The following is an 11,000-nucleotide window of genomic DNA, read 5'->3' as shown; positions in this document are numbered from 1 at the left end:
ATTTATTGCTTACCCATGTCATTTACCTAGCTCCTAGCCTAAACACCTACCATCCCCTTTTGAGGAAACAATATGCATAAGGAAAATGAAGAGAGGATGTAGAACTCAAGAAAGAGTGCAAGTGTGCAATTGAAATCACAGGAAAACTTGCCTTTCCAAACCAGTAAAAGCAATGAGTTTGGGGGAGAGGATAAAAGGGACATAAAAAGAAAGAAAAAAAAAAAAAAAAGAAGTCCCAAGATAAGTATTATGGGAGCATGCTTGGCACTATAAAAAGCCAAAAGCCCTTCCTCCCCATATAAAGTCAGTATTTTATGCATACATGCTATCCTCATATTTGCATTCTCTAAAGACCTTTCATTGGCAACCAAGTCATTATCCTTTAGCCCCATTACAACCCTTTTAAAAGACTTTTTTGATCTTTTGAAAAGTGCATGATGTATTAGTGGAGATAGAAAATTGAGATATGCCTATGGAGTTGGAATTGAATTACTTCCCCACAATTACTCACAAAAGAGGCAAATTTGGGGGAGTTAGTGTTTCTCAAATATATCCCGACAAAACAGGTTATTTGTGGCTTATTAATGGTCTTGTATAGAGGAATAATTAGTTGAAACACCATGAAAGGAGGTGAAGTTCTAAACAGGCAACTATTAGAACCCTTATGCCTTGAAAGAGGGAAATTGGAATGAAGGATGGAGGAGTTCAATTTTGTGCTTATTAAGTTATTGGTTATATTCCTAAGTATCCCCAGAAATGTGCTTTAAAATAAAGTTTTTGTTTTGCTTGAGGACAAGCAAAAGTTTGAGTTTGGGGTTATTTGATACACTTGAATTATATAGATGTTTTTAAGCACATTTGCATACTATTTCATAGCATTTAGGCAAGTATTTTCATGCATAATAGTTGATTTCATTAGTTTTAGCAATTTCTATTGTAAAGCCCTTAATTCCATGTTTTCTGTATCATTTTAGGTGTTTGGGTGAAGCCCCAGAACTATAGAAGTGCAAAGGAAAGCTTAGAGGAGTCAAGAGACAGAGAATTGCTGCTGATACAAAGTACGCGGGTCATGTAAACCAAGCCCCAAACCCGTGTAACTCTCTGCCAGAAGAAAGCCAAGAGAATCGATGAGAAACACAAGTACACGAGTCGTGTAAGTAGACCCGTGTAAGTCTCTACTGGACGCAAGCTTGAAAAACCTTATGGGAACAACAGTACACGGCCCGTGTATTTGGTGCAGACCTGTGTAACTTTTTATGCCAAAACAAGATTTCGCAATTCTCCTCCAGCAAGTTACACGGCCCTACATTACGGGACTGGTGTAGTGACACACGAGCCGTGTACTATGCTGCAGCCAGTTTTATAACTCGAATTCTCCTCCGATTTTTGGATTAAAATGAGAGTTCTAAAGCCCTTTGGACTCAAAATGACCTAACCCTAGAGCAACCAATATAAATAGAAAAGAAAACATCAGAAGAAAGGGGGGGGGGGGGGATCGTGGTCGGAACTGCTGCTGAAGGCTACTACTGTCAGGCTCTACATCAGTACCAAAAGAAGTTTTCCAGCTGAAGCTCCACAAGATCAAAGCTACAAACTCTCTTCGGTTCCTTCGTTTCATCTCCCTAGACAAATCTTTATTTTTTTTATTTCTTCTGCATGATTTGTTTTTACTATTTTTACCTTTCATCATGACGTTTGCTAAACTCACCATGAGTGAGTAGTATTCTTTTTCTAGATTTGGGAGAGTAGCTCTTGTAATTATTATTATGGATGAACACTAAGTTTTTATTTATTGGATTTGAGATTCATTTCTTGATTTAATTTCTTGTGATCTTAATGCATGCTATGTGCTGGTACCCACTTAGCCATGATTGTAGATGTTAATTGAAGGACTGAAAGGTGAAGATTAACATTAGAAAATTAAGATCTTGAACCTAGGAATTCTGACCTAGACATAAGCTGATACCTTTGTGGAACTTCAAAATTGGTCAAAAATCCTAAAGAATTTTAATTAATTTAATCGCCATGAAAGTAGGGTTTGAGTTAATTAGAATACACCCTAGATGCCTTGAGAGAGGATTTAGGATAGCTTAGGACTGGTTTCCATCAAGGAAAATGACCCTCAATCCAAGTAAATAAACTAGATAACATCCATAGTAAGATTCAAGTGTAAAATCTTAATTCCAGAATTGTTCCAGAATAGATTATTTCATTTTAAGTTTACCATTCTAGTGTTTAAAATTAACAAACTTCATTCCCTAAGTATTCAATAGCCTAGACAGTCAAAATTACAATGTAGATTGGTACTTGCTAAATAAATTCCTTGTGGAAACGATACTCTATTCATCACTTTATTACTTGTTAGCAATCCGTGCACTTGCGGTGGTTGCAAAATAGCAAAACATTATAGCAATGTAATGCTTTTTAATACAAACTGCTCAATGTCCATACATTCATACATATAGTCACAAAATACATCAAAATTAAATTTCAAGAGTATACCTACTATATATATATACTCTCAGTTAATACAAAATGCTACTCCCAAGTCTCTCACTCGGCACCCTTCCCCTTTTCCTTACCTGCGACAGCATAAATAAGCTATCGCTGAGTATATCACTCAGTGGTGTAAAACTAACAACTTTAAAACTTAAAATAAAGCACAACTTGTCAAAACATAAAAAATAATATTTTTTATAAGCATGAAAACATCACACAAAAGTTCTAAGTCCATAAGAATCATTTAGGAAATCACCTTTCAATGAAGAGGTCATAATTCACAATCACAAATCATAAGTGTTGTCAACATTAACACACAGTTTAGACCATGACACAAAATTTCACAATCAATGCCGTGTTATACACTATGATAAAGCAATCTCAACCTCACTAAACGTTATTAATGAGGGAAGGGCTAGCTAGCTAATGAGTACTCATATTCTCACCCCACTAACAGTTATTAATGGAGGGCATAATCATAATCAAATATCAAACCCTAAGTAGCCGTTACTACTGGAGAGTTCTGAAAGGGACTGTCATGCTAACTGAGATTTCAAAACAATTTCCAAAAGTTTTCCAATTAACAATCACATTTGCAAACCGATAAACACATTCAAATCATCATAAAACCCATATAGAGGAGGCAACACCCAAATTTCTCAAATACAAGAGAAAAACAATATCTCATTCAAAATAAATTCATTCAAATCAAACTCATTCAAATCAATTTACAATGTTAAAACAAAAAAAAAAGGTTAGTTGTGCACAAACCTTCAATACTTCTCCTTCCTTGTTACTTACTTCTCCATGTCCGTCCCAAGTTCTTTTTCTACTAAAAACATACAAATAGAATACCTCAATGCTAATCTCAATTGCTACCAAGAACTCATTACATGAATGTTTAATGCATCACAAGTTAGAGTCACAAATTTCAAAAAGTTTTAGTTTTCTAGCAGCTTGGTGCATTGAATTTTGAACCCAATTTTTTACCTAGTTTCAATCATAATTTGATAAAGTATTCTTTATGAAAATTATTCATCTAGGTCTTAACTTTATTTTCCTTTTTGAATCACCAAATTTAGAGCTCTGTAGCTCAAGTTATGATTAAATTTCTAGTTATTGTTCACGTGGTCCAGGTTTTGACAGATTTGGGGACTTAACTTTGCCTAGCAATTTAGTTGAGTTAAGCTTATAATTTGGCCTTAAGTTCTTCATATGAAATATTCTATTATGTTTTAGGTTTCCATCGGTTTAAGAATGACCTAATTTAAAGTTTTCTAGAGAGAGTTATGATATTACAAAATTTACTATTCACATGAGCAATTTCTGCAGATTCCAGATTCTGGCAAATTCATTGATCCAACTTTGCTCAGCAATTTGGTTGGGTTAAGTTCATAATTTAGTCTTAAGTTCTCATATGAAATGTTCTACTATGTTTAGGGTTTCCATTGGTTTAAGAATCACCTAATTTGGAGTTTCTTAGAGTGAATTATAATAATTCAAAGTTTACTATTCACGTATACCAATTCTGCAGCTTCCAGTTTCTATAGATTAGTTGACCCAAATTTGCTCAGTAATTTGGTTGAGTTAAGTCCATAATTTGGCCTAAAGTTCTTTATATGAAATGTTGTACTATGTTTCAGGTTTTCATCGGTTCAAGAATCACCTAATTTGGAGTTTTCTAGAGAGAGTTATGATAATGCAAAATTTACTATTTATGTGGTCACACTGTTAGTGTCTAGAATTCCACCTCCAGTTTCAAGGCTCATTTAGGATGGCTTATGGTCATTTTTTGGGCAGGGTATCTTCATGAAAATTCTAGACCTATGTCTTAAGTTTAATTTTCAATTAGTTTCACACAAATAGAGTTGTGTAGCTCAACTTATGGCTGTTTAAATATGCTAGACTCAGGTCCAGAATTTTCTGCCCTAGGATTCAATTGTCCCTCACTAATTACTTCCACTAACCAACATCAACTCACATTTAATTTACCCCAAATGACTATAATTAAAAATTAGTACATCCATAATACTTCATAGGACAAAACCCCTAAATTTTTCTTAAACCTCCAAATTCCCAACTTCAAGATTCATGTAATTCCATAACATTTACTTCACCAATCATATACACTTCATCAATTCAACATAAATTCTCAACTAAAATATGTCAAATGACCATAATTAGGTCTTATAAATCTCAATTGCATAGCACCACATAAAAGCTCTAATTTCTCATGAACCCTAATCTCTCATTTTCTAATTTATGAAATTCTCATGAAATTTCACTACCCCAAACATGTATACTACTTTAATTAAACTTGAATTCATCATCAATTTAGCTAGAATATATCAAACCCTAAGTTTTCTCCAAATTGGCCAAAATCACACCTCTTCATACATGCATGATTCTCATGCTTTCTCATGTAATTTTTATCAAAATCTAACTTGATTTAAAGTTTGTGTAACTAATTGAGCAAGAAAAGAAACTTACCTCTTATGGAGACTTTTCCAATCTTCTAATATTTTCCAAATCTCTTGTTCTCATTGCTTTTAATCTCTTAATCAAAGATTAATTTGATATTCTCTACCAATTAGATGGAAAACCCATGGAGGAAAAGTAAGGAATTAAGTTTTGAGAATGGGTGTCAATGGAGAAAGAAGGAAGAAGAAAAAATAAAGAAAGAGAGAGGGAGAGGGAAGGTGGGGTGGCCAAAATGGGAGAGGGAAGAAGACTTATTTCCTTTTTATATTTATCTTAATTTTTTATTTATTTAAATCATTTTAATTGAGTTGTCCAAAGTCCATTAGTCCTAAAATTTTAATTAGGTTAAAATGGAATTAAAATTCTAGGTTTTCATTTCTTTTATTTTCTTTTCACTTTATACTTAAATTTTTTTTCCCAAAAAAAATTATTCCATAATTCAATTCATTAATTTCATTTAATTTAATTTATATTTTGGTCAAAAGTTAACTTTTGAGGTGAATTAACCAAAATGCCCTTCATCAAGTTTTAATCCTTCTTTTTCATAATCCCCGATAAGTCCTTAGGTTTTTTATTCACTTAAATTTTTATTGTGTCTATCTTAATTAATTTTTCCTTTTGTTTTTAGTTCTCAAGGTGTTTTTGAATAGTACTAGTCACAGACAAAAAATGGCACTATTCATAGCTCGAAGGTTCGGGGTGTTACAATGACCTAATTAAAATTTTAGGCTTTCATTTCTTTTATTTTCTTTTTACTTTATACTTGAATTCTTTTCCTAAAAAAATTATCTCATAATTCAATTCATTAATTTCATTTAATTTAATTGACATTTTAGTCAAAAGTCAACTTTTGAGATAAATTGACCAAAATGCCCTTCATCGGGTTTTAATCCCTCTTTTTCATAATCCCCGATGAATCCATAGGTTTTTGGTTTACTTAAATTTTTATTATTTGTATCTCAATTAATTTTCCTTTTATTTTTTATCCTCAATGTATCTTTGAATAGTACTAGTCACTGACCAAAAATGGTACTATTCATAGCTCGGAGGTTCGGGGTGTTACAAACACTTTTGCATGCCATGATTAAACAAAATTTGAAGTTTTAGGAAGATTGCGTACCATTCATTGAGCTTGCATACAATAAGAATGTGCATTCTTCTACTAGCTTTTCTTCTTTTGAGATTGTTTATGGCTTTAACCCACTAACTCCTTTTGGCTTGCTGCCTTTGCTTACTAATGAGCTTGCTAGTCTAGATGGGAAAAAGAAAGCAGAATTGGTGAAGAAGATTCATGAGCAAGCATGGCAAAGACTTGAAAGAGTGAATGAGAAGAGAACAGTCCCATTCAAAAAAGGGCAAAAACTTGTGGTCTTCTAACCCAGGGACCTTGTTTGGGTGCACCTTAGGAAAGAAAGATTTCCCATTAGAAGGAAATCCAAGCTTCAACCATGGAGTGAAGGACCCTTTAAAGTGCTTGAGAGGATTAATAATAATGCATGCCGAATTGATCTTCCAAGTGAGTACAATGTGAGTGCCACTTTTAATGTTACTCACCTTTCTCCTTTTTATACAGATGATGATAATTCGAGGATGAATTCTTTCGAAGAGGGAGAGGATGATGAGGAACTGATTACACCATTGCCGTACTAAGATCTAATTACAAGGTTAATGGTAAAAAAGCTTCAAGGCATGATGTCCAAACACATTAACAAGCTCAACATGATGGAAGAATTCAGTTCAAAAGAGGAAGCACTCAAGAACATCAATTTCATGGTAGTTGATATGCTAGCCGAACCATTTGTGCACCATGGAGAGGAATCGGTTCAACCACTTGGGACCAAGGTCTAGGTTGCCCATTCATACATTATTTCACACTCCACATGCTCCAAATATGTGTTTTAATCTACCCCAAAGCTGTCCCATTACTGCCTAATTGTTAGAGAAGAGTTTGTCCATCTATATGCCAAGGAAAAAGCATCAACTCCATTTTTGGGATACACCAGTAGCCCAACTTGACAACTGTTTTATATACTTTTCAAGGCTAAATTATGTCAATCAAAGCCTTTTCAATTTGATTATATCTGATTGTACCCATACTATTTATGTTTGAACTTATTTTCCATTTTTGCTTAAGAAGTGTAATATCCAAGCATGGGAAAACACATTGGTCATTACCATGCTTGCTGGATTGCCTTTTTTAAAAGGAGATTTCTCTTTCATTTTGAATAGATTTTAAAGATCAGAATTGAATTTTCTCTCATTGGAGAGCTTTGAAAATATTCTTGCAATCTTAGTTCTTCTTGAAACTTAATCCTACTCTTAACAAATGCAACCTAGTTTGTTAAGTTTCATGGCATGTTCAAGGTTGTTCTTCCATCTTGGAATTTTGGACTTGTTCTTGGCTATTCCCTTTGCTTGCTTTTGGTTCTTCTTGGCCTCCATTGAAGGGTTGAAGTTGCTTGGGTTTGGTTTTTTATTTTGGAGATAGTTGGGATAAACTTCTTCTTAGTGTGTCTTGGTCTGTCCTTGAGGAATCACAATAGAATTCTTACTGAGGACCTACCAATTGATGATTCCTTCTGAATGAACACCTCGATTCCATTTCTTGACCCCTATGGTATGCAAATATTATTAATTATCTTGTATGCAGAGTTTTGCCATCAAACATGTCCTACTAGCAGAAGAAGAAATTCTTACATGACATAAGGGACTACACTTGGGAGGAACCCTTGCTATACAAAAGGTGCAATGATAGCCTTATCAGAAGATGCATACCAAAGGAGAAAGTAGAAAGTGTGTTATAGCATTGCCATTCATCACCTTATGGAGGCCACTTCAACACTTCTAAAACAGCAGCAAAGATCTTATAAGCAGAATTCTATTGGCCAAACTTGTTCAAAGATGTGAGAAATTTTGTGTTGATATGCAATCAGTACCAAAGAGCAGCAAACATTTTAACAAGAAATGAGATGCCACTCCATGGAATATTTGAAGTTGAACTATTCGACGTCTAGGGCATAGACTTCATGGGTCCATTCCCATCTTCATTTGGCAATAAGTATATCTTTATTGGTGTGGATTATGTATTCAAATGGGTAGAAGCAATAGCCTCACCTATAAATAATGTAAGGTAGTCATCACGTTCCTCAAGAATTACATCTTTAAAAGATGTGGTACACCAAGGGTAATAATTAGTAATGGGGAAAGTCACTTCTATAATAACCAGTTTGAAATTTTACTTATAAAATACAAAGTGACTCATTAAGTGGCAACACTATACTACCCTCAAACAAGTGGACAAGTGGAGATTTCAAATAGAAAATTGAAGAGGATCCTTGAAAAGATAGTAAATTGCTCAAGGAAAGACTGGTACCCAAAATTGGATGATACACTATGGGCCTACCACACTGCCTTCAAAACACCTATTAGAACCACTCCCTTTCACTTAGTGTATAAGAAGTTATGCCACCTCCCTGTTGAACTTGAACACAAAGCCTATTAGGCAATCCAAACACTCAACTTTGATCTTAAAACTATTAGAAAAGAGAGGCTTCTACAGCTTAATAAATTGGAAGAGATTAGATAAGATGCCTATGAGAATGCTAAGATCTTAAAGGAGACCTTGTCTTACTTTTACACTCTAGATTGAAGCTATTCCTAGGAAAGCTAAGATCTAGGTGGTCTAGCCCCTTCAAGGTCTTCCCACATGGAGCAGTAGAAGTATGATGTGAAACATTGAGAGCCTTTAAGGTTAATGGCAAAAGACTAAAACCATACTTCTCGAAAGAACTAATTGAGAAAGAAGCAATGCACTCCTTTAGCAACCCACCTGCACAGCGTTGAGTAAAAAGGGACAGTCTAGCTAACGACTATAAATAAGCACAACTTAGAAGGTAACCCAAGAATTTAAAATTTTCTTTTAAGTTAATTTTATTTTTGTTTTCTTTAAGCTTTGTTGGAATCCCAAACTCTAACCTTAGACATTAAAGGTAAAAAAAAAGGAATAGAAAGGAAAAAATGGGTGCAGACAAAGAGTCAAAACCACACAAGAGGGAAAATTTCAAAACCAGGGAGTTAGCATGAAAACTTAAAGGGATAGGAAAAAGCATGCATATAAAGTGCCTAGAATATTGATCTAGGAAGTTACACGGGGTACCCCATGCTTTGAAACACACCCTATGTAACCTACTGAGCACAAAACACACACACACACACACACACACACACACACACTAAGCACTCCAGTAAGTTACACGGGGTACCCCATGCATGGACACATGGTTGTGTAACCAAAGAAGTAATAAGAATGGAAATTTAAAAGAAACAAAAACTTACACGGGGTGCCCTGTGCAGTGGTACATGACCTGTGTAAGTTGTAAAGCTAAAACGCAAAAGGAAAAACAGGAACAGAAAGTTACATAGGTCACCTACGTGCAGTGGCACACTACCCGCATAATCAGCCAGGGTTCGAAAAAAAAAATTAAGGCAGAAGATTACACTGGGCAACCCATGTAGTGATACACAACCCCATGTAAATCTTCACAGATGCAATCTAAAGAGGTGCAAAAAATTTTCATGAAATGATGTGAAGACCCTTCCAATTCTTATTTAAATGTTTCAATACCCTATTTTATAACATGAAACCTCTTTCTTTTGAAGAATCTCCAAAAAACTCTCCCCTCTCTCTTGATCTTTCCCATCCAAACCCTAACAAACTTAAAGGGATAGGAAAAAGCATGCATATAAAATGCCTAGAATTTTGATCCAGGAAGTTACAAGGGGTACCCCATGCTTTGAAGCACACCCTGTGTAACCTACTGAGCACAAAACACACACACACACACACACACTAAGCACTCCAGTAAATTACACGGGGTACCCCATGCATGGACACATGGTTGTGTAACTAAAGAAGTAATAAGACTGGGAATTTAAAAGAAACAAAAACTTACACGGGGTGCCCTATGCAGTGGTACACTACTTGTGTATGTTGTAGAGCTAAAACACAAAAGGAAAAATAGGAACAAAAAGTTACACAGGTCACCTGCGTGCAGTGGTACACTACCCACATAATCAGCCAGGGTTCGAAAAAAAAATTAAGGTAGAAGATTACACTGGGCAACCCATGTAGTGACGCACAACCCCATGTAAATCTTCACAGATGCAATCTAAAGAGGTGTAAAAAATTTTCATGAAATGATGTGAAGACCCTTCCAATTCTTATTTAAATGTTTCAATACCCTATTCTATAATATGAAACCTCTTTTTTTTGAAGAATCTCCCAAAAACTCTCCCCTCTCTCTTGATGTTTCCCATCCAAACCCTAACCCATTCTTAATTTTCTCTCTCTATAACTCCCACAAAAAGACCAACAGGAATTATCTCGTCTTTATCTAAGGGAAGAGTGACTCACCATCACCACCCTAAAGGCCAAGAACAAGGTAAGCAAGACAAGAAGCACCCCAACCACAATAACAGCTACAACCCCAACCCTAACCAGAGTTTGCTTTAGCCCAGCATTTCAAGAATGCTACACACTGTGATGTCTGCACCTAGCTAAACAACAAGAAGATCATATCCATGAAATATAGGGACATAGAGTTACTGGAGCAACTCGGATTTAATGAAGAAGTGGATAGGTTCTTGAACAACATTGGGTGGATGAGATTCGCCCAACTACACTACTCGACTTACAAGGACACTACTTTAGAATTCTTGGGCAGTTTTCATGCCACCCTATGGGTTATGGATATGGGAGATAGGGGCAAGATTGAGTTCAGACTTTTGGGGGTGGACAGATAGAGTCATGAACATGTATGAATTCAATTCTGTTTTTGAATTTGACAGTAAGGAACTCTAGGAGATCCCTCAAAATAGACTAGAATACGATAGCGTTTTCTTTTGGAGGACGATTGCACCCAACACTAAGATATATAACTCCAGCCACTCTAGGTCATCAAGGTTGATAAACTAGGCATTAAGATACCTACACAGACTTATAGCCCATGCCATTATGGGAT

The sequence above is a fragment of the Hevea brasiliensis genome, chromosome 16 (genome assembly GCF_030052815.1).
Source record: "Hevea brasiliensis isolate MT/VB/25A 57/8 chromosome 16, ASM3005281v1, whole genome shotgun sequence".
Taxonomy (NCBI): domain Eukaryota; kingdom Viridiplantae; phylum Streptophyta; class Magnoliopsida; order Malpighiales; family Euphorbiaceae; genus Hevea; species Hevea brasiliensis.
This window is presented reverse-complemented; position numbering follows the sequence as displayed.